Genomic DNA, 19655 nt, shown 5'->3' with positions numbered 1-19655 from the left:
CTTTACTACTCGGCAATGATGTTCTAGTCGATGAAAAAACAATTTCACGTGAACCCTCAGAGATTAAACCCAGTATACAGGAATACCTGAATATGATCCTAAGTTTATGTGTTCGACCCCGAACCGAAGTTATAGATTTTTGAAAGGCGGTCAACGATCTTGACAGTTAATCTCATTGTTGCTGGCATATTTAAGATTACTGGTTGCACATTCAGAGCGACTCAGTCATAGGGAGCGTCCAATAGAGATCAGCATAATCATAGGCTAATGTCAAAAATCGTGGGCAGGTCACCGGCATGCACCATTTCAAAACGTTTGCAGCAGGTTAGGTGAGGCTGTGCAATTATTTTATTTCATTTCGCAAAGGGAAGTACAGTAGAGTCACTTCCAAAATATATAACTATATTTTGCATCACGTATTGTTGTTGTTGTTATTGTTATCATAGCCACATGAATTGACGCTGGTATTCCAGTAGCTGGCCTACTAATTCATTTTAGATTTAATCGCGGACGAGATCAGTGATTTTAAGACAGAAAAATCCATAACACGTCATGTTATTCATATCACCATGCAATTGTTACATTAAATGGTCATGAGGAGTATAATACCGACATTCGAAATCATCTACTCATATACAGAGGAATCCCGATTTCGTTTTTAAGAGTACTATCTGGAGTAACTACAACGGGCGACCTGCTGGGGAGAATGGAACGTTGAAATTTACCAAGCCACCCAACTGAGCCTAGGTAGCGTCGTTTGATATTATATTATGTACTATGTACAATCACAAATCACAATTCGAATGTCGTATTAAGTCGTTTCCGTCATACTTTTTATGTTTACTTGTCTTTCGAATACGGTATGTGGCGTAGGTGGTTAGGCAGACATCTCTTCCCAAATTCCCATTTCATACATCTATATTCAGGGACGTCCTTTCAATGCATAATTCGAGGCTCTAAAGACCGTTAGTAAATACAAGGACGTATTCATCGGTTTATGTATTAATCAACAAATTGGATGGTCCTATCCACCTAAGATGCAGTTCAGAATATGTCCAAGATACCCACTCGCTAACTATGATGATAAATTGCTAGACTAATGAGCAAAGTCAGCTCCGTACAGGCCATGAATGCTTCCACTCCGTAACCTCGGCACTTGATGGGGTAGAGTGGTTAGTTCTACGCCCGGCCGCCTTTGCCGCCAGGAATTAACCTGGTACTCATTTTTGGTGAAGGCTGAGTGAACTTCAGGGCCATGTGCACCTCTGGGGAGGATTCGAACCCACGTCCTTCCGGACAAACCGAGCACGCCTTTACCGCCTCGGCCAGGCAGCCCCCCTCTAGACTAATGAGCCGCTTACTATTCATAGTTCAGAAACCACTGGAGAATGAGACTCTAGACATGTCTTTCATTGTTACATTTTCCATTAAGTCATATTGACTTTAGGTATTTATTCCGTTATTCCATTTTACATTAAGTGATATCAATCAATATCCCTCAGACCAAGTATCACAGCTACTCGCGCCTGCGAGCTTGCATCCGGGATATAATGGGTTCGAATCCCACTGTCGGCAGCCCTGAAGATGGTTTTCCGTGGTTTCCCATTTTCAGACCAGGCAAATGCTGGAGCTGTACCTTAATTAAGACCACGACCGCTCCCTTCCAACTCCTAAGCCTTTCCTATCCCATCGTCGCCATAAGACCTATCTTTGTCGTAAAGCAACGTGTAACAAGAAAAAAAGGATTGAATACAATCAATTGGCCGACTCGGCAAGAAGAATGACAACCTCGTTCACGAATTTCACGCTATCTACCAGCACCTATTTTATTTCGTTTTCGATACAAGTCTGTCTTTATTATGTGATCGTGTAATGATCCCTCTTTATCCACTCTTTCCATCAGTCATCTCACCTTCGTCTCCATAGAAACCAGCCCAAGGTGGCACAAAGCTTTCCCTTTTATTGGCCATAAATTATTTTACGCGGTGCATGTCACCAGATTCTAAGACAAAAAGAAAGAAGTTGGGGAAGGAGGTTAATAGGAAGGCGAGGGGGAATAAAGAATAGTCCACCAAGGAATCTTCTTGTCAGCAGGAAGAAGAGAGGGAAGACAAAGACAAAATAACACGAGTAAATTAACAAAATGAAAAATGAGCTGCATGTTAGCGAAAGTTAAATATAATTTCAATATACTTGGCGTGTAGTTAAGGGGAGACGGTATAACTTCTGCTCACTTTACCAATGATATGGCGAATAAACGAGGTTTTGTTTTTTTACTCGTGTCAGAAGCATAATTAATCACACAGTTAAAAATAAAGTAATAATTAAACTATTTACAAAAATTAACAGACAAAGGAAATAGACCAAATTTACTGTACATCTAGGTGGTTGTGCATTAAAAGTAGCTCCGATGTTTCAATGCAGCTTTCTATTGCGGAGTTATCATTGCGTTTCAGAACCGTGCTTGCTAAGCAGATGAGCCGTTAGCTTCTCCGATGTGCGGATCGATATTCGATATCGTATGTTGAATTTAAGTATTCCTCTCCTCTTTCCAAGCCATTCTTGGACGTTTTTACCAAGAACAAAGTAATACTAAAATATTCTCTGTGGATCAGTGGTAGGATGCCGGCCTGTGAATCCCCAGATCGTTGGTTAACGCCCCAGCCAGTAGAGCCAAAGTTTTTGGATTCCATTTCCACAGTTCAGTCGTAATTGAGGGAGATTAAATACTCCAGCCTTGTGCTAGTGGATATAACGGCATGTAAATAAATCACGTGGGAAAAAATTCTAGCAACACGCTGTCTTCGGAAACGGCAGGAGTTGTTAGTGGATCGAAAAATGAGTAATATTATTGTTTCACTGCTTGCTGTCATTTCTTGATGGATACAGTACCTTTGTATCCGTCTCATGGCACAGGCCAGAGCAAAGTGTAGCTTCCACCGAAGTCCCAGTCTCATCCATAGCTGTGACAGTATGGAAGCTGCTGGGGTGTGGGTGGTGCTGAGTAATGCCATTCACTGCACGACCAGTGCGTCTGAGTGTCATGAAAGGTGTTGCTCATAGGGTTGGTTGTGCTACAATAGCACAGTCTGGCCCAGTGAGGAAAGCAATGGCAAACTACCCCACTCCTCGCCTTGCCTAGTACGCCTCATTTTGGTACTGCCATTCGTTGTTGTGGTTTCCCTATAACTCCATAGCCTTTGCTGGTGCTATTTGAGGATCCAACCAGCCTCTGGGCTGATGACCTAACAGACAGACAGAGATTATTGTTTCAAACACGTCAGTGGCAGTCAGAAGATAAAGATGAATTCATTCGGCACAACTTGTCGTACAATGTAGGCAAGTAAACGATATCAGATGACACATTCGGTATCAACACAGAAAAGATAATTTAATACTTCAGAATAGATCACCCAGTAGATTCCGGTTTCTCTGGCATCTGGTAGAGAAAAGCAGAACTTCGCAATTAAGACTCAGGCATCATAAATAACGCCAATGCGTGTAGGTATATACGATAGTCGAGGCCACTTACTCCATTGGCGGATGTCTTTTGAAGAAATGATGCTCGAGGAGCAACACGAGGAAATGGGAAAATGCGTTTCTTCGTGGAAGGGACTTCAGTACAGTGAAAGTGTAGTCTGTCTAATAACCCCTATAGCTTGGAGCGTGTGTTTGTTATTAGTAGGGATTGCAGTGGTCCATATGTCAGGTACCGTGTTGACAGGTTTGTAGTTAAAGTGGGAAACCGTTACTTTAAAGGCCAAGAGTCAGACTTGAGTGTCTTTCTATTCCTATGTTGCAGGAGCCCCGTTCTAATCCTAAAATTATTCTTAATGTTTTGCATAGTTGAAACTGAACCCCTGTCCAGTTAATACATTAATAAAGTTATTTCACCACGTTTTCAGAATCGTAGGCTTCGGTTCAGAGAGTCATGGTTTCGATTCCCGGCAACATCGGCGATTTTGACCTATCTGGTTAGCTTCCCTGAATCGGGGACTGTGTGTTTGCTCCAACACACTCCCCTTCATATACATACAACACACCCTACTACTAACCACCCAAGAAACAGGCGATAGTGAACATATCCCTCTATGTAGGATTGGAGTCAGGAAGGGCATCCGGCCATAAAACAGGGCAGAGTGCATATATGTGACACGGTTCGCTCTCGCGATCCCGCTAGAGTGTGAGAAGAGTGACGGAAGCAGCAGCAGCAGCAGAGGAGGAAGAAGAAGAAGAAAAACATTTCACCTCGTGACAATTTACTGTCCGCCTCTGTGGTGTAGTGGTTAGCGTGACTAGCTGCCACCCCCGGAGGCCCGGGTTCGATTCCCTGCTCTGCCACGAAATTTGAGAAGTGGTACGAGGGCTGGAACGGGGTCCACTCAGCCTCGGGAGGTCAACTGAGTAGAGGTGGGTTCGATTCCCACCTCAGCCATCCTCGAAGTGGTTTTCCGTGGTTTCCCACTTCTCCTCCACGCGAATGCCGGGATGGTTCCTAACTTAAGGCCACGGCCGCTTCCTTCCCTCTTCCTTGCCTATCCCTTCCAATCATCCCATCCCTCGCCAAGGCCCCTGTTCAGTATAGCAGGTGAGGCCGCCTGGGCGAGGTACTGGTCATTCTCCCCAGCTGTATCCCCGACCAAGTGTCTGAGCTCCAGGACATTGCCCTTGAGGTGGTAGAGGTGGGATCCCTCGCTGAGTCCGAGGAAAAAGCCGAACCTGGAGGGTAAACAGATGATGATGATGATGATGATGACAATTTACTGTGTGAAATGTTTAAAAGGACGTCACCAAAACACGGGTACTGTGACGGGCAATCAACGTTGCCATGTTTACTGAAAGTCAAATCCTAAATTTAAGATTTTCTAGCAGTAAGCCTTGATAAGTACTGTTCTCATTCTGAAGCAAAAAAGAGGTAAGTGATATAATACGTATATCTATCGTACTCATGTGAGGGTATAAAACCAATTTTAACTGACTGTCAATAATGTTATTTGCTTTACGTCCCACTAACTACTTTTAGGGTTTTCGGAGACGCTGAGGTGCCGGAATTTAGTCCCACAGGGGATCTTTTACGTGCCAGTAAATCTACCGACAAGAGGCTGACGTATTTGAGCACCTTCAAATACCACCAGACTGAGCCAGGATCGAACATGCCACGTTGGGGTCAGAACGCCAGCGCCTCAAACGTCTGAGCCACTCAGCCCGGCTAACTGACTGTAAATGTTATAGTTAGATTAGCCAGTCTTACGTTTTGTCCTCCTCCATCAGAACTTATTTCTCCTGCTATGGTGTTACGTTGTTGCATAAAATAACTTGCATGAAACTTGTCGTTCACGTGTGACTGATTATTGCCTGGATCGATTGCTTGACGTGCACACCCAAGGTCACTAAGGAGCAAGTTTTCCAGTAGCTACGATACAACACCTTGATAAAAATTAAAGAACTCGTTTTGTTACTTCTTTCTCAACTTACGCCGGGATACTACAGTAGCAATCTGCATCATACGTATCAGCTGGGGCAAGTCATAGGCATTTTAAACGTACAATAAGGAGTGAACTTCATAGACGAGGAGCTTTGTTTACCTTAAGCAGAAGTGTGCAGTACTCTGGAAGTAATTTGTTTTCGCCAGCGACTCACACTGGACACAAACCGATTGGCGTTACTTACACGTAACTTACTTGTGACATATTTTTATCTGGTGCATATAAAAATTAACTGCCTTGGTGAGTAGCTCAGACGGTTAAGGTGCTGGTTTTCTGAGCCGTAGTTGGAAGGTTAAATCCTCGTTCAACTAGCAGTGTATTTGAAGGTGGAAATACATCAGCCTCGTGTAGGTAGACACACAGGCACGTAAAAGAACTCTTGCGGATCAAAATTCCTGCACCTCTGCGTCGTCATAAAACGTAAACGTATTAGTGGGATGCAAAACCGTTTGTTATACAAGTTGGTTTACGACGCACCGACACAGCTAGGTATACTGGCGACGGTGGGATATGAAAGGGCTAGGAGCGGGAGGGAAGCGACCGTGGTCTTGATTAAGGTACCTCCCATGACACTACAGCCCTTGAAGGGCCTTGGCCTACCAAGAGACCACTGCTAAGCCAAGGCCTGCAGATTACGAGGTGTCGTGTGGTCAGCACGACGAATCCTCTCGGCCGTTATTCTTGGCTTTCTAAACCGGGGCCGCTATCTTACCGTCAGATAGCTCCTCAATTATAATCACGTAGGCTGAGTGGACCTCGAACCAGCCCTCAGGTCCAGGTAAAAGTCCTTGACCTGGCCGGGAATCGAACCCGGGGCCTCCGGGTAAGAGGCAGGCACGCTACACCTACATCACGGGGCCAGCTGATTAAGGTACAGCGCCAGCATTTACCTGGTGTGAAAATGGGAAACAACGGAAAACCATTTTCAGGGCTGCCGGCAGTGGGGTTCGAACTTACTATCCCCGAATACTGGATACTGGCCGCACTTAAGCGACTGCAGCTATCGAGCTCGGTGAACGTAAACCCAATAACGTTATTATTATTATTATTATTATTATTATTATTATTATTATTATTATTATTATTATTATTATTATTATATTGTTTTTATTATGGAATAACTGGCTGTCGAATTCTTAGCCATTAAACATAAACAAGGATAATTATACAAAGAATATCTTCCTCCCGTTACAACGTTGCAACAAAACACAAATTAAGCAAGCATGTCCAACTCAAGAGTGAAATTCAAGAAGAACAGATTAAACAAAGATGTTTATGCAGATTTCGCCTGCTCTCTCTCTCTCTAATTCTATTTATTTTTAAATAAGAAGAGCATGAAAATTATATCTGATATTTAACATTTTGACCCAGAACAGGGAGAAGATATCATTTCGCATTACGAGGTTTCTTATGTACCTTGCCACAGACTACATATTATAACAGTGGATTATACTGTGATATGATTACATTTTAACAAATATTGTGACGTTCTCCTGTATTTATACTGTTCCCTTAATACAATTTCTTTACTTGTTCAAGTCTGAATCCAAAGCTAAAGACGGCCAACCGAATTCTGTCTTCTTTCAATTTTTGTCTGATAACCCATTGTCTTTTGAACTGAAGTGGCACCAAAAATCTACTCCTTACGAGAGGAATTTGAGTGGGATAAGTTGACAGGCTCTTGGATTACCTAGAGCTGCACGATTAAGTATCGCGTTACCTTTACAAATATTTCACTTCAGTGTCACAGAGTAGGCATTTACTCGTTTGTAACGAACACTTTACAAGGTCCTCCATTTTAGTTTTAAGCTGAATAATTTGACACGCTTGCCAGACAAAAGGAAAAATTCGAACGGGCCTGCGTCAAGGTCACGGTTGCAAGTTTTGTTTGACATAGAATACATACCGTGTGATAGGTACTGTACCATGCGGTTAAGGTCGCGCAGCTGTGAGTTTGAATTCGGGGGATAGTAGGTTCGAATCCAAACGTCGGCAGTCCTGTAGATGGTTTTCCGTCGTTTCCCATTTTCACACGAGGAAAATGCTGCCATATACTTTAATTAACACCATTGCCGCTACCTTCCCAATCATTCCCATCCTTCCGTCGCCGAGAACCTTCGATGTGTTAGTGCAACGTTAGCAAAGTAGCAGATAAAACAAAACGAAAACAAAGATAGACATTGTCGAAATAAAGTATCTGGTCTTCATGGATTGGACATTTTACTGTTGATGATTTATTTCTTATTATAAGCAAATTTAGATATCCTCAAGACAAAGTTGACATGCAGTACACACACAAACGCCTGTGATATGAGAAGCAATGCAGGTCTACGCTATGAGAGATCGACTTCAACATAAAATCCATATTTGTACCACCAAGAGTCGTGAGAGCTTCGATGGACAGATAATCTCGATTGACATGCGTTTCCTCATGCTAAATGCTTAGCATGCTGCCGATTGTTGCAACGGGTCCCAGCATCGATTCCCGGTAGGATCAGGGGTTTTAATTTTCATTGATTTAATTCCTCTGCCTTGGGGAGCTGGATGTTTGTGCCGTCTTGAGCATTAGCAGCATTATGATCTTGTAGGGCCCCATCCTCACAGACACGCAGGTCGCCTATATGGCGTCTACTCAGAAGAATTACATTAGGCCACGGTGATCAGTATCTGGATCCACGAGTTCCAAACCATTCTCCACCACTGGGGCAGAAGATGTGTTCCGCTGGGGCTTCAGTAACGTGAAACTCGCCTTACGATGCTCGGTCGTCTTGAATTTGAAACGCTTCCGATAAGGCTTTTGACGCTGGACATTCGTGATTTTGGACTTTTGTGTCGGTACATCCTCTCGAATGTTCTTTCGATAATTTTGAAGCTATTTATTTTCCGTATGTTGAGACAGGCAGCAACGGGTATGCATTTTTGCACTTCTTCGCAGCATATTCGTTTCAAATATGTGCTATTTGATTTGTTTTGCTGTATACGAGTACAATAGGGCCTACTGTGATGAATAAAACATCTCCAACTATACGCTACAACGGGAGAGCCCAGAGCTAAATTAATATAACGATAATAATAACTGAGCGGACCCCGTGGTGCAGGGGTAGCGCGCCTGCCTCTTATTAGGAAGCTCCGGGTTCGATTCCTGGCCAGATCAGGGACACTTACCTGGACCTGAGGGATGGTTCGTGGTCCATTCAACCTACGGGATTAGTGATTACAATTGAGCAGCTATCTGACGGTGAGGTAGCGGCCCTGGTCTAGAGAGGATTTGTCGTGCTGATCAAATGACACCTCGTAATGTGCAGGCCTTCGGGCTAAGCAGTGGTCGTTTGCTATGCCATGGCCCTTCGGGACTTCTGTGCCATGGGGGTTGGGTTTCTTTTAATAATAATTGACTGAAATCCTTTTAATGGATATGAATTTTAAGAGACGCCAAGGTGTCAGAATTTTGTCCCTCATGAATTCACTAAAGTACTGGAAACTAACGACATGGACCTGTCTCATTTAAACATGTTTGAATCCCAACAACCTCAGGTGGAGTGGAACCCGCTATCTTGGTCGGTATCGTTACTATTACTATTATTATTAATTTCTTATCATGAATTGTCTTTCTGTCTTTCTCAATCTGCTTACCCTCCAGGGTTGGCTTTTCCTTCGGATTCAGCGAGGGATCCCAACGCTACCGCCTCAAGGGCAGTGTTCTGGACCGTGAGATATTGGGTCGGGGGATACAACTGTGGAGGATGACCATTACCTCGCCCAGGCGGCCTCACAGCTGCCTTGCGGGGAGATGAGAAGATAGGAAGGGATAAACAAGGAAGAGGGAAGGAAGCGGCCGTGGCCTTAATGTAGGTACCGTCCCGGTATTTGCCTTTTTAAGAATTTAAGAACAATTTAACAATTTAAGAAACGAGACTTCCAGAGGTGCTCAAGGCCTTGAGGTTCACTCAGCCTACATCAAAGACGAGTACCATGTTAATTCCTTGGGGCAAAGGCGGCCTGGCGTAGAGCTAACCACTCTACCCCATCAAATGCCGAGGTTACGGATAGTAAAAGCCTTTACCTTCCACCCCTCCAAGGGCCTTAATGGCTTTGATTTAAAATAAATAACGGCACTAGAGTACAACAATTTATCTACTGCTATATTTAATATTAGATTTAAACCTACTAGTAATTATATCCATTTCCCACGTTGTCTCCCCCACCCCTCCATTTTTCTTTCTGACCTACTGTACATGTAACACAATGTTACATATTCTCAGATAAATATGTCTCTTATCCTTTATTATTTTCGTTAATGCTTGTTTTATTTCTTCTTATTTCCTTTTTGACACACACTTTTTGGAATACAAAAGAATTACCTACAGTTCTTCCCGGTACAATCCATTCCTTATTTAATAATTTAGCGATTGTGTAGAATTCTTTCTCTCCTTCTAGTATTTCTTTAATTTCTCTTCCTAGATATTTTACTTTGATTGCATTCAGCATAACTACTATTGAGTGGTGCCTGCAGTAGGAATCAAACCGGTACTTCTGTGTGATAACGTTCCAGTCCTCAGTCCAGGTGTACCAACATTCATCACAGGAGGGAGCGGGTGTATAAAGAACACTCAATGTCTGCAGTAAGCCTGGGGCTTGCCATAAACCAACCAGGACATCCTTATTGAAACAGAGGGGAGGTAATCTGAATACCTGGCGCATAATCGAGTGGAAACCTGGCAGTTCGCAGCTTCGCTTACAGAGGTCACCCTACAGCCGGTCTCTTTGTGAGCCACCGAAGAATTGAGAGTTGATATTAACAGGCGCTACTGTGTAACCGACCAAGTGATAAAAGTAGGAACACTTTCTCAGACGTTGAAATGTATTGTTAGTCCCTAATCCAATCCGGAAATACATTTTCAAACAATTATGTAATAATATTCTTCACAAAAATTGCTCAACATTCTCGATTTTTAATGGTTCTGCCTACCACAATTTTCCAATGATTTGCTGTCGACACCATATGTGGGTTATACCAAATCTGTCATGCGTTGCGTGCAAATGATGTGTGTTAAGGCAAACTCAGACACCCAACCCCAGAGCCAGAGGAATTAACTATTCGCAGGTAAAATACCCAAACCGGACAGGAATTGAATCCACGGCCCACTGAATCGAACGTCACTACCTTGACCATCCAGCAACAGAGCCAGATTTTTGTAATATTGGAGTGATATAGCAAAATTACATGACTTACAATAAGTTCTCTGTCCTTTTCTTCTGCTTCTAATAATAATAATAATAATAATAATGTCATTGTTTCTACGTCCCACTAACTATTTTTGGCGGTTTTTCGGAGATGCCGAGATGCCGAAATTTTGTACCGCAGAAGTTCTTTTACGTGCCAGTAAACCTACCGACATCGTCGCCATAAGACCTATCTGTGTCGGTGCGACGTAAAGCCCCTAGCAAAAAAAAAAAAAAAAAAAAAAAAAAAAAAAAAAAAAAACCTACCGACAAAAGAACTGCCGTATTTGAGCACCTTCAAATACCATCGGACTGAGCCAAGATCGAACCTGCCAACTTAGGGTCAGAAGGCTAACGCCTCGACCGTCTGAGCCACTCAGCCCGGCACCCTGTCTTCTGGCAGGGGCTAGAACAATCATCATCGATCTGTCTCAATATCATACAATGGATATGATAATAAGAAAATAGCAGAGAAGTAAACGACATTAGTATACAGCAAATCGCTGTGATGAATATCATGAAAGAGTCGCTTGTAGTGAATATCTGCATGCCAGTGTGCTTGACAGACTAATGTGTAATACAACCTTTCGTCTAGGGAGGAAGGCGATGGGGAATTGCATCATTCCTCCTTTACCTAAGGTACGTCTCCACTGACACATAGGCTTTATATGACAGCTGATGTTCAAATTTCTAAGGATCCACCTCGCCTTCATGTACCAACATACGTACATGCAAATCGGTATCAAAGACTCTTACAAGAATATTCATAAGAAGATAAAAACATTAATTTAGAATTTTTAAATTTTTTGGAAACTGGTATAAATTGGCCGGCCCCGCCTTCCTCTTACCCGGAGGAGCCGGGTTCGATTCCCGGCTAGGTGAGACATTTTTAACCGGATCTGAGGATTGGTTCGAGGCCCACTCAGCCTACGTGATTGCAATCGAGGAGCTATTTGGCAGTGAAATTGTGACCCCGGTCTAGAATACCAATAACGGCCCAGAGGATTCGGTGCACTGACATACATCACCTTGTAGTAAGCCTTCGGAACGAGCAGCGGTCGCTTGATAGACCAAGTTTCTTCAGGGTTGTAGTGCCATGGGGTTTGCTTTGTTTGGTATAAACTGAAGTTTGCAGATTGTGTACATTTTTGAGAGCCAATTGAGGAAGAATTAATTAATTATGCAATAACTAAGATAAGTGAACAATTCATAAAAATTAAAATTGTGTCTTTGTTTCTTTGTTTCTACACTTCAACATTTTGCCTCACTCTTCATCCAATTTTTGTCTGCCTGTTTACTTGTTTATTTTTTGTTTGTTTGTTTGTTTGTTTGTTTGTTTGTTTTCTTATTTGTTTGGAAATCACGGGAAAGCAGCTCGTCAGAAGTTCTAAAAAATTTGCATTTAAGCTCAGGGATTTTGCCAGGATGTGTAGTAGGCTGTGTATTATTTCATTATTTTACAATAATGTAGCAATATTAACTGTTTCAAAACAGTAAATGCCATCCTTAAGATTAGTTCGATTGAAACATTGTGCATAATAGGTAAGGTAAGGGTTGTTCTGCCCGAAGGCAGGTCCGAACCTCCGCAGCGGTGTTCCTGAGCCGGAGTTTACGTGCGGTAGGGTGGCCAGTTCCTTTCCGCTCCTCCATTCCCTTACCCCCCACCAACAGCGCGTGGCAACCCATCCAACTCCTGACCACGCCCAATGTTGCTTAACTTCGGAGATCTCACGGGATCCGGTGTTTCAGCACGGCTACGGTCGTTGGCTTGTGCATAATAAAAGACGCGTAAAACATAATTTCCAATATTTCCTGTATCATGAGTTTTAACTGTACGAGGATAATAACGGAGATATTCGTGTTTATTATATTTTTTAAATCCTCCAAGTACTTTATCTCCAGAAATATTAGTTATATCTGTAAAGTGCATATAACAAAAAGTGATAAAGTACAAAACATAGTTCTCAGTATTTTATATCGGATAAATGTTTGTCTTGCAAGCTATAATAATAGAGATGTTCCTAGTATAGGTGTCTATTACCAAGTTCTTCTACAGTGAGCATCGGCGACGTGGAAATATTGTTCAGTGTCATAGTAATGAACTAACTGGCGATTGCTGTGTTGTCCTTATAAGCTTCAAAACTGTGTGGTGCGTAGCGCCTACTGATCAGGAAGGCAATAAAAATTACTATGAAAGTAAGAAAATCGTGAAGGAACGATCACTCGAAGAATGGAAGGAAAAGGAATCATAAATATCACCGAGCTGGAAGAAAACAAAACTTGTGATGGCCTATGTCCCAAGCCCCGAAAAAATTTGTCAATAACAACATTACACTCACTGACTATTGGTGTTAGTTGAGATGTGCTTTTTCTCTACTTCTGCCGCTGAATTCCTTAATAAAGAAAGTTAACCTCTAACCTGTCAACGGCGAGTACGCAACAGCCTGTATTTACTATAATGAACAACCAAATATTTCTTCAAGAGAATATATGCTTCTTTGGAAGAGTTGTTTCATTAAACCTATTGACGTCCGACTCGTTGGCTGAATGGTCAGCGTACTGGCCTTCGGTTCAGAGGGTCCCGGGTTCGATTCCCGGCCGGGTCGGGGATTTTAACCTTAATTGGTTAATTCCAATGGCCCGGGGGCTGGGTGTTTGTGCTGTCCCCAACATCCCTGCAACTCACACACCACACATAACACTATCCTCCACCACAATAACACGCAGTTACCTACACATGGCAGATGCCGCCCACCCTCATCGGAGGGTCTGCCTTACAAGGGCTGCACTCGGCTACAAATAGCCACACGAAATTATTATTATTATTAAACCTATTGACGGATATTTCTTCATTATTCTTCCCTATCTATGATCCTTCTATAGATAACAAAGTAACAGTTAAATATCAGCATGAAGACCATGAAGTTAAAGGTCGTCGGCGGCTAGTTTTGGTCGTACCGGTGGCTACGGTTACATCTCTGCATCCGACCGAGCAATCGAGCAGAGTAGTCTGCGCCTTTCCGGTGGCCACGGCTCTACCGTGGCTCTACATCTCTGCATTCGGGGCCGGGGGGGGGGGGGGCGGCGCAAGGAGCTGGTACGGTTACGTCTCAAAATCCTCCAGGGTTGATTTTTTCCTCTGTCTCAGCAAGGGATCCCACCTCTACTGCCTCAAGGCCAGAGTCCTGGAGCTTGAGACATTGGGTCGTGGGACCCAACTGGGGAGAATGACCAGTACCTCGCCCAGGCGGCCTCACCTGCTATGCTGAACAGGGGCCTTGCGGGGGGATGAGAAGATTGGAAGGGATAGACAAGAAAGAGGGAAAAACCACTAAACCACAGAGGCGGCGATGAGCCCATTTTATTTTTGAAACTTCACTGACTAATTATTACTGGTGACAAATTAGTTAAAGGCTGCATGATTAATACGGGCTGCCTGGCCGAGGCGATAAAGGCGTACTCGGTTCGCACGGAAGGACGTAGGTTCCAATCACTGTCAGGAAGTCGTAAAATTTAAGAAGCGATATTTCCACTTCCGGAGGTGCACATGGCCCTGAGGTTCACTCAGCCTACACCAGAAATGAGTACCAGGTTAATTCCTGGGGGCAAAGGCGGCCGGGCGTAGAGCTAACCACTCAATCCCATCAAGCGCCGAGGTTACGGATAATGGAAACCTTTACCTTCCACCCCTCCAAGGGCCTTCATGGCCTGTACGGAGATAACTTTGCTTTTACATGATTAATGCTGAAGTTGTTCTTGAGAAAGACTGGTAACTTTACACTGGGTGAACTTTTCGTACTGATCGAGATATAGTAGAAATCTATTTAAAGTTATTACTTTTCTTTACAATTTGTTTTACGTCGCACCGACGATGGGATAGGAAAGGGCTAGGAATGGGAAGGAAGCGACCGTGGCCTTAATGAAGGTACAGCCCCAGAATTTTCCTGTTGTGGAAATGAAAAACCACTGAATACAATCTTCAGAAATGCCAACAGTGGGGTTCGAACACACTGTCTTCCGGAAGCAAGCTCACAGCTGCGTGCCCCTAACCGCACGGCAAAATCGCCCGGTAGAAATTTATGAGTTGTGGGTTATATGAACTGGCATTTAAACAATCTATCGCGAGGAAAGTGAATCACAAGCAGCTAGGTACACGTGTATTGAACTCGGAGAACAGGTCTGCACGTAAGACAACAAACAAAGCCTACAAATTTCGTGCCGCGGTCAGCTTCTTAGAAGGAAACAAAACTTCTCGAATGAATTCAATGTATCCTTTGCACAAAAAGTTCAGTTGCACAGAGACCATGTAAATTCCTTCTGGAAAAGCTTTCCTTTCTTATAAATCTGACGTCACAGTAACCATTCACGTTTTCGGTGACGATCGGGTTGATTGTCTCAGATGGCAGTGCACTAGCTTTCTGACCCCGAAGTTAGCAAGTTCAATCTCAGTTCAGTAGCATGGAATCTGGAGGTGCTCAGTTATGCTAGCTTCGTGTCGATAGATATATCGGTACGAAAAGGGAACTCTGCAACGAATGTCTGGCACATCAGCATCCCCGAAAACCAATAATATTATTATCCTATTATTTTCGATGACGCGTCGAAGGTTGTGGCTTTAGCCTTAATGAAAGTATAGACGCAGCATTTGCCACGCGCAGATATAGGAAACTACCGGAAGACGGATCAGTCCTGTGAAATGAGAAGGTGCTCACATATTATGCTAGCCTTGTGTCGAAGATTTACCAGCACGAAAGGAATTCTTGCGGATCGAAATACTGGCACCTCAGCATCTCCAAAACCCTTAAAATTAGTTAGTGGGATGCCAACAAAGATGTTCCAAACCACCACCTCCCTAACGCAAGAGTGTACCTGCACGGTTCATACCATATAGTTATTTCGATCTATCTTCTTGAAAACTGTCAACGAATCTAATAACCGGAGGTATTTTCATAGGCATAGATTTCAAGGGTGGAGGAGGTTATAGTATCTAATAGCTAATCAAAGTACGCCGTAGGTTGTACCTTGGAGAATCATATTTGCACACAAGCAGCTTAACATATGTCAGAACAACAATGATAATAATAGTAATATAAATGAATTTATTTATTTATTTATTTATTTATTTATTTATTTATTTATTTATTTATTTATTTATTTTCGAATAAATTCTGTTGAAGCCCAAATCGATCCAGTACAGTATATCGTGTCTGCGAAAGCGGCTATGTGAAATATGTCAAGTAATTTTCGCTCTTGACGATATATGTGCTGCGGGTCAGTATTCCCCACACAACATTATCAGATAGCGGTTTTCGCAGGCGCAACGACGATATTTACCATAAGTAGAAAGCAACAAACATGAAAGCTCTAAGAAATGTTGCTTATAGCTTACAGGTCAAGAAGACAGTGGGGGAAACATAATTTCCTTCACTGTCTAAGAGATGTATTTCTAAAACGTGTAAATTATCATCGATAATTTGGAATACAACAATATGTTTTATTTATGATAATGATGTAATAATTAAAAGATTCCACTCAGTCTGTATAGACGTTAAGGGAAATGAATGTATGAAAACCTGAAAATCCAATAAAAGCAAGAATAATGTTGTTATTTCAAGAGGCCTATCTTTTGTGCGTTATTTATGTAAAACCTGAGTTTATACGGCCACAAGCTTTCAAGTTACATAAGACGACTATATTGTCAATGTATATTCCTTCTTCATTTAACTTAATGTCCTAAGGTTTCCTCCTCTAAGTTGATGCACAGATATTTAGGAAGGACCTTGTGAAGAAACTTAAACCAAATGTGCTTTTGCTAGTTTAGATATGATTAATTAACCTATTCTATTTAGGAATATCGTTGAAATGGGATTTCTACATTTCTCAAATTAGTATTTACATGTCACATATGTGCCGATAACATTAGTACCTACAATTGAACTGGGGTATGAGTTTAGCAGACACTGCTCCACTTGCAAAAGAATGTATTGTTATTCGCTTCTTCATCAAATGTAACCATCAAGAATATTTAAGTGAGAATGGCGATTATTATTATTATTATTATTATTATTATTATTATTATTATTATTATTATTATTATTATTATTATTATTATTATTATTATTATTGGAATTAAGAACTACGTTTTTTAAGATTTGTCTGTCGGAGCGTAGCATTGTATGGAAGCGAAACGTCGACGATAACTAGTTCAGAAAGAGAGAGAATAGAAGCTTTTGAAATGTGGTGTTATGGAAGAGTGCTGAAGGTGAGATGCATAGATCGAATCACAAATTGATATATACTGAATAGATTTGTAGAGAGGAGAGCGATTTAGCGAAACTTGACCAGAAGACGATATAAAATAATAGGACACATCTTAAAACACCCAGGAATCCTGTTAGTTTTTGAGGGAAGTGAAGGTGGTAATAATGGTACGGGTAGACCAAGCTATGCACATGACAAACAGATTAGAGTATATGTAGGAAGTAGTAGTGAAGTAGAAATGAAAAGTTTAGCACAGGACAGGGTAGCATGGAGAGTTACATCAAACCAGTCTATGGACTGATGACCCATACGACAACAATAATTTTGTGTGGCTATTACTAGCTTGGTGCAGTCTTGTTAGGCATCTGCAGTGTATTGAAACTTCGTGTTATTGTAGTGGAGGTAGTGTTATGTGTGATGTTACAAACACCGAGTCTCCGAGTCAGGGTAATTAACCATTCAAGGTTAAAATCTCCGAACCTCCGGGAATCGAACAGGGGGCCCTCTAAACCGAATGTGACTACGCTAACCATTCAGCCAATGGGCCGAACAATGCCATGTAATGAGAGGAACTGTCTATCTCAGGAGGTAAATGTATGCTCGGTTGAGCCGATTCCTCGTTAGAAATACGAAAAATTAAGAAACGAATATTGCTCTTCCGAAGAAACGCATGGCCTTGAGGTTCACTCAGCCTACAGCAAAAATGATTTCGAGGTTAATTCCATGGGAAATCGGTAGTCGGGCATAGAGCTAACCACCTATTGGAAGCCTCAACTTGCGCTCCTTTAAGGGTCCTCGTGACCTGTACGGATATGACTTTACTTTAAATTTTGCCTTTCAATAAAAACAAGTGTAATGTGAGTGAAATGTAATAAACGATCATGTTCAAGTGTTACCGCTTATACCTTTTACCCCATGTATGGACAAAGTAAGCAATGTTTTATGCAAGAACTGCTGAAAATACATTCACTTGGTTACTCTGATATAATTCCTTTCTGCCCCACACACTTCTTAAAACATTGTACTTTCTGTTTCCCTCGTAATTCACGATTTCATGGCTACGAACAAAATGAAACCATCAATGAAACCGTCTGCATTATATAGCAGCCGCGTGCTCCAGTCCTGCGCAATGGTTGTACCTGTGATAGCGCACTACCTGGTCACCGTGGCAACCAATGGGGCCCCTCCTATTGGCTGAGATGTGAGTCGTACATTGTCAACAAAAATGCAGTCGCAAAAGGAGCCAATCTCATTCAATGTTTGAAGGAAATGGTCGTAGATTCATATTCGCTTATCTTTCTCGCTTCTTATGACACGTTATAGCCTAAGCAATGGAAGTGTTTATTCATTCATGCACGAATACAATTCAGTCTCGCAATCATTCATTAATTCATTCATCCATGCATTCATGTAGCCATTCAGTTATTCAGTTCATGCATAATGTCTGTTGAATGTGGGGGAGAACTCTGTACAGACTTATGACAAAGAAATAAAAAAGCAATGGGTGCCGTTACACGTCAAAGTGGGATCTCGTAATGAGTTTCGTAATAATGTATCAATAGGCCTAACACCTACTCGCTCACTTTGTTGTAGATACTGTAAATAAGGTAAGGTTTTTCTCCACACTAGGCGTGCACTGTGTTTAAAGAAAGATTTTTTTAAAACTTGCTCATAGATTTGAAACGGCGCGGCGACCAGATAAATTCCAGATTCGTTAATTCGTCCCTGTTCTGCCAAAACGGCGAATGTGACAATGCTCTTTCTATCCATTATTTCCCTTAAGACTGGCCACGCCTTCCAGTCACATATGGATATGCATTCCATCAGAACAATTTTCGTTGAGTTCATTTTCCTATGCACGTGTGTAAAGGAAAATGAGCCTTAAATATAACACACTCTAGGAGTGGGTAAATGCCATGCAAACATACGTTCCTTCAGTATGGTACAGTAAAGTTCATTTTCCTTTATACAGGCGCATAGGAAACTGAACTCAACGAAAATTGTTCTTATGGACTGCGTATCAATGTATGGAATAAAGGCGTGACCAGTCTTAAGTGATATAATCCATAGGAAGAGAATTGTAACATTCGCCGTTTTGTCAGAACAGGGACAAATTGTTTTGAAGTATGGCCGCTACGTCACTATTGATGGCCGGGGTTCTTTGGCTGAGACAGTACAATTCGTTGCCTTCTTGAGTTCAATTTGGCGGATTTGAACCTGGTTTGGTCCCGTTTTATGAAGGTTCTCAAATACACCAGCCTCGTATCGGGAGATTCACCGGTACGTTAAATAGCTCAAGCGGGACAACATTCTTGGTTTAGGCATGTCTGAAATCATAAAAGTAGTTAGAGGGACGCAAAACTACTAACACCAGGCGAGATAGCCGTGCGGTTAGGGGCGCGCTGCTGTGAGCATGCATCCGGGGTATAGTGGGTTCGAACCCCACTGTCGGCACTCCTGAAAAGGTTTTTCCGTGGTTTCCCATTTTTACACCAGACAAATACTGGAGTTGTACCTTAACTAAGTCCACGGCCGCGTCCTTCCCACTCCTAGGCCTTTCCTATTCGGTCGTCGACGTAAGACCTATCTGTGTCAGTGCAACGTAAAGCAAAATTGTAAAAAAACAAAAACAAACCTAATAACATTATTATTTGAATTATTGATGGATTTGGGAAGGGTATGTAT

The sequence above is a fragment of the Anabrus simplex genome, chromosome 1 (assembly GCF_040414725.1).
Source record: "Anabrus simplex isolate iqAnaSimp1 chromosome 1, ASM4041472v1, whole genome shotgun sequence".
Classification (NCBI taxonomy): Eukaryota; Metazoa; Arthropoda; class Insecta; order Orthoptera; family Tettigoniidae; genus Anabrus; species Anabrus simplex.
Note: the sequence above shows the minus strand (reverse complement) of the source record.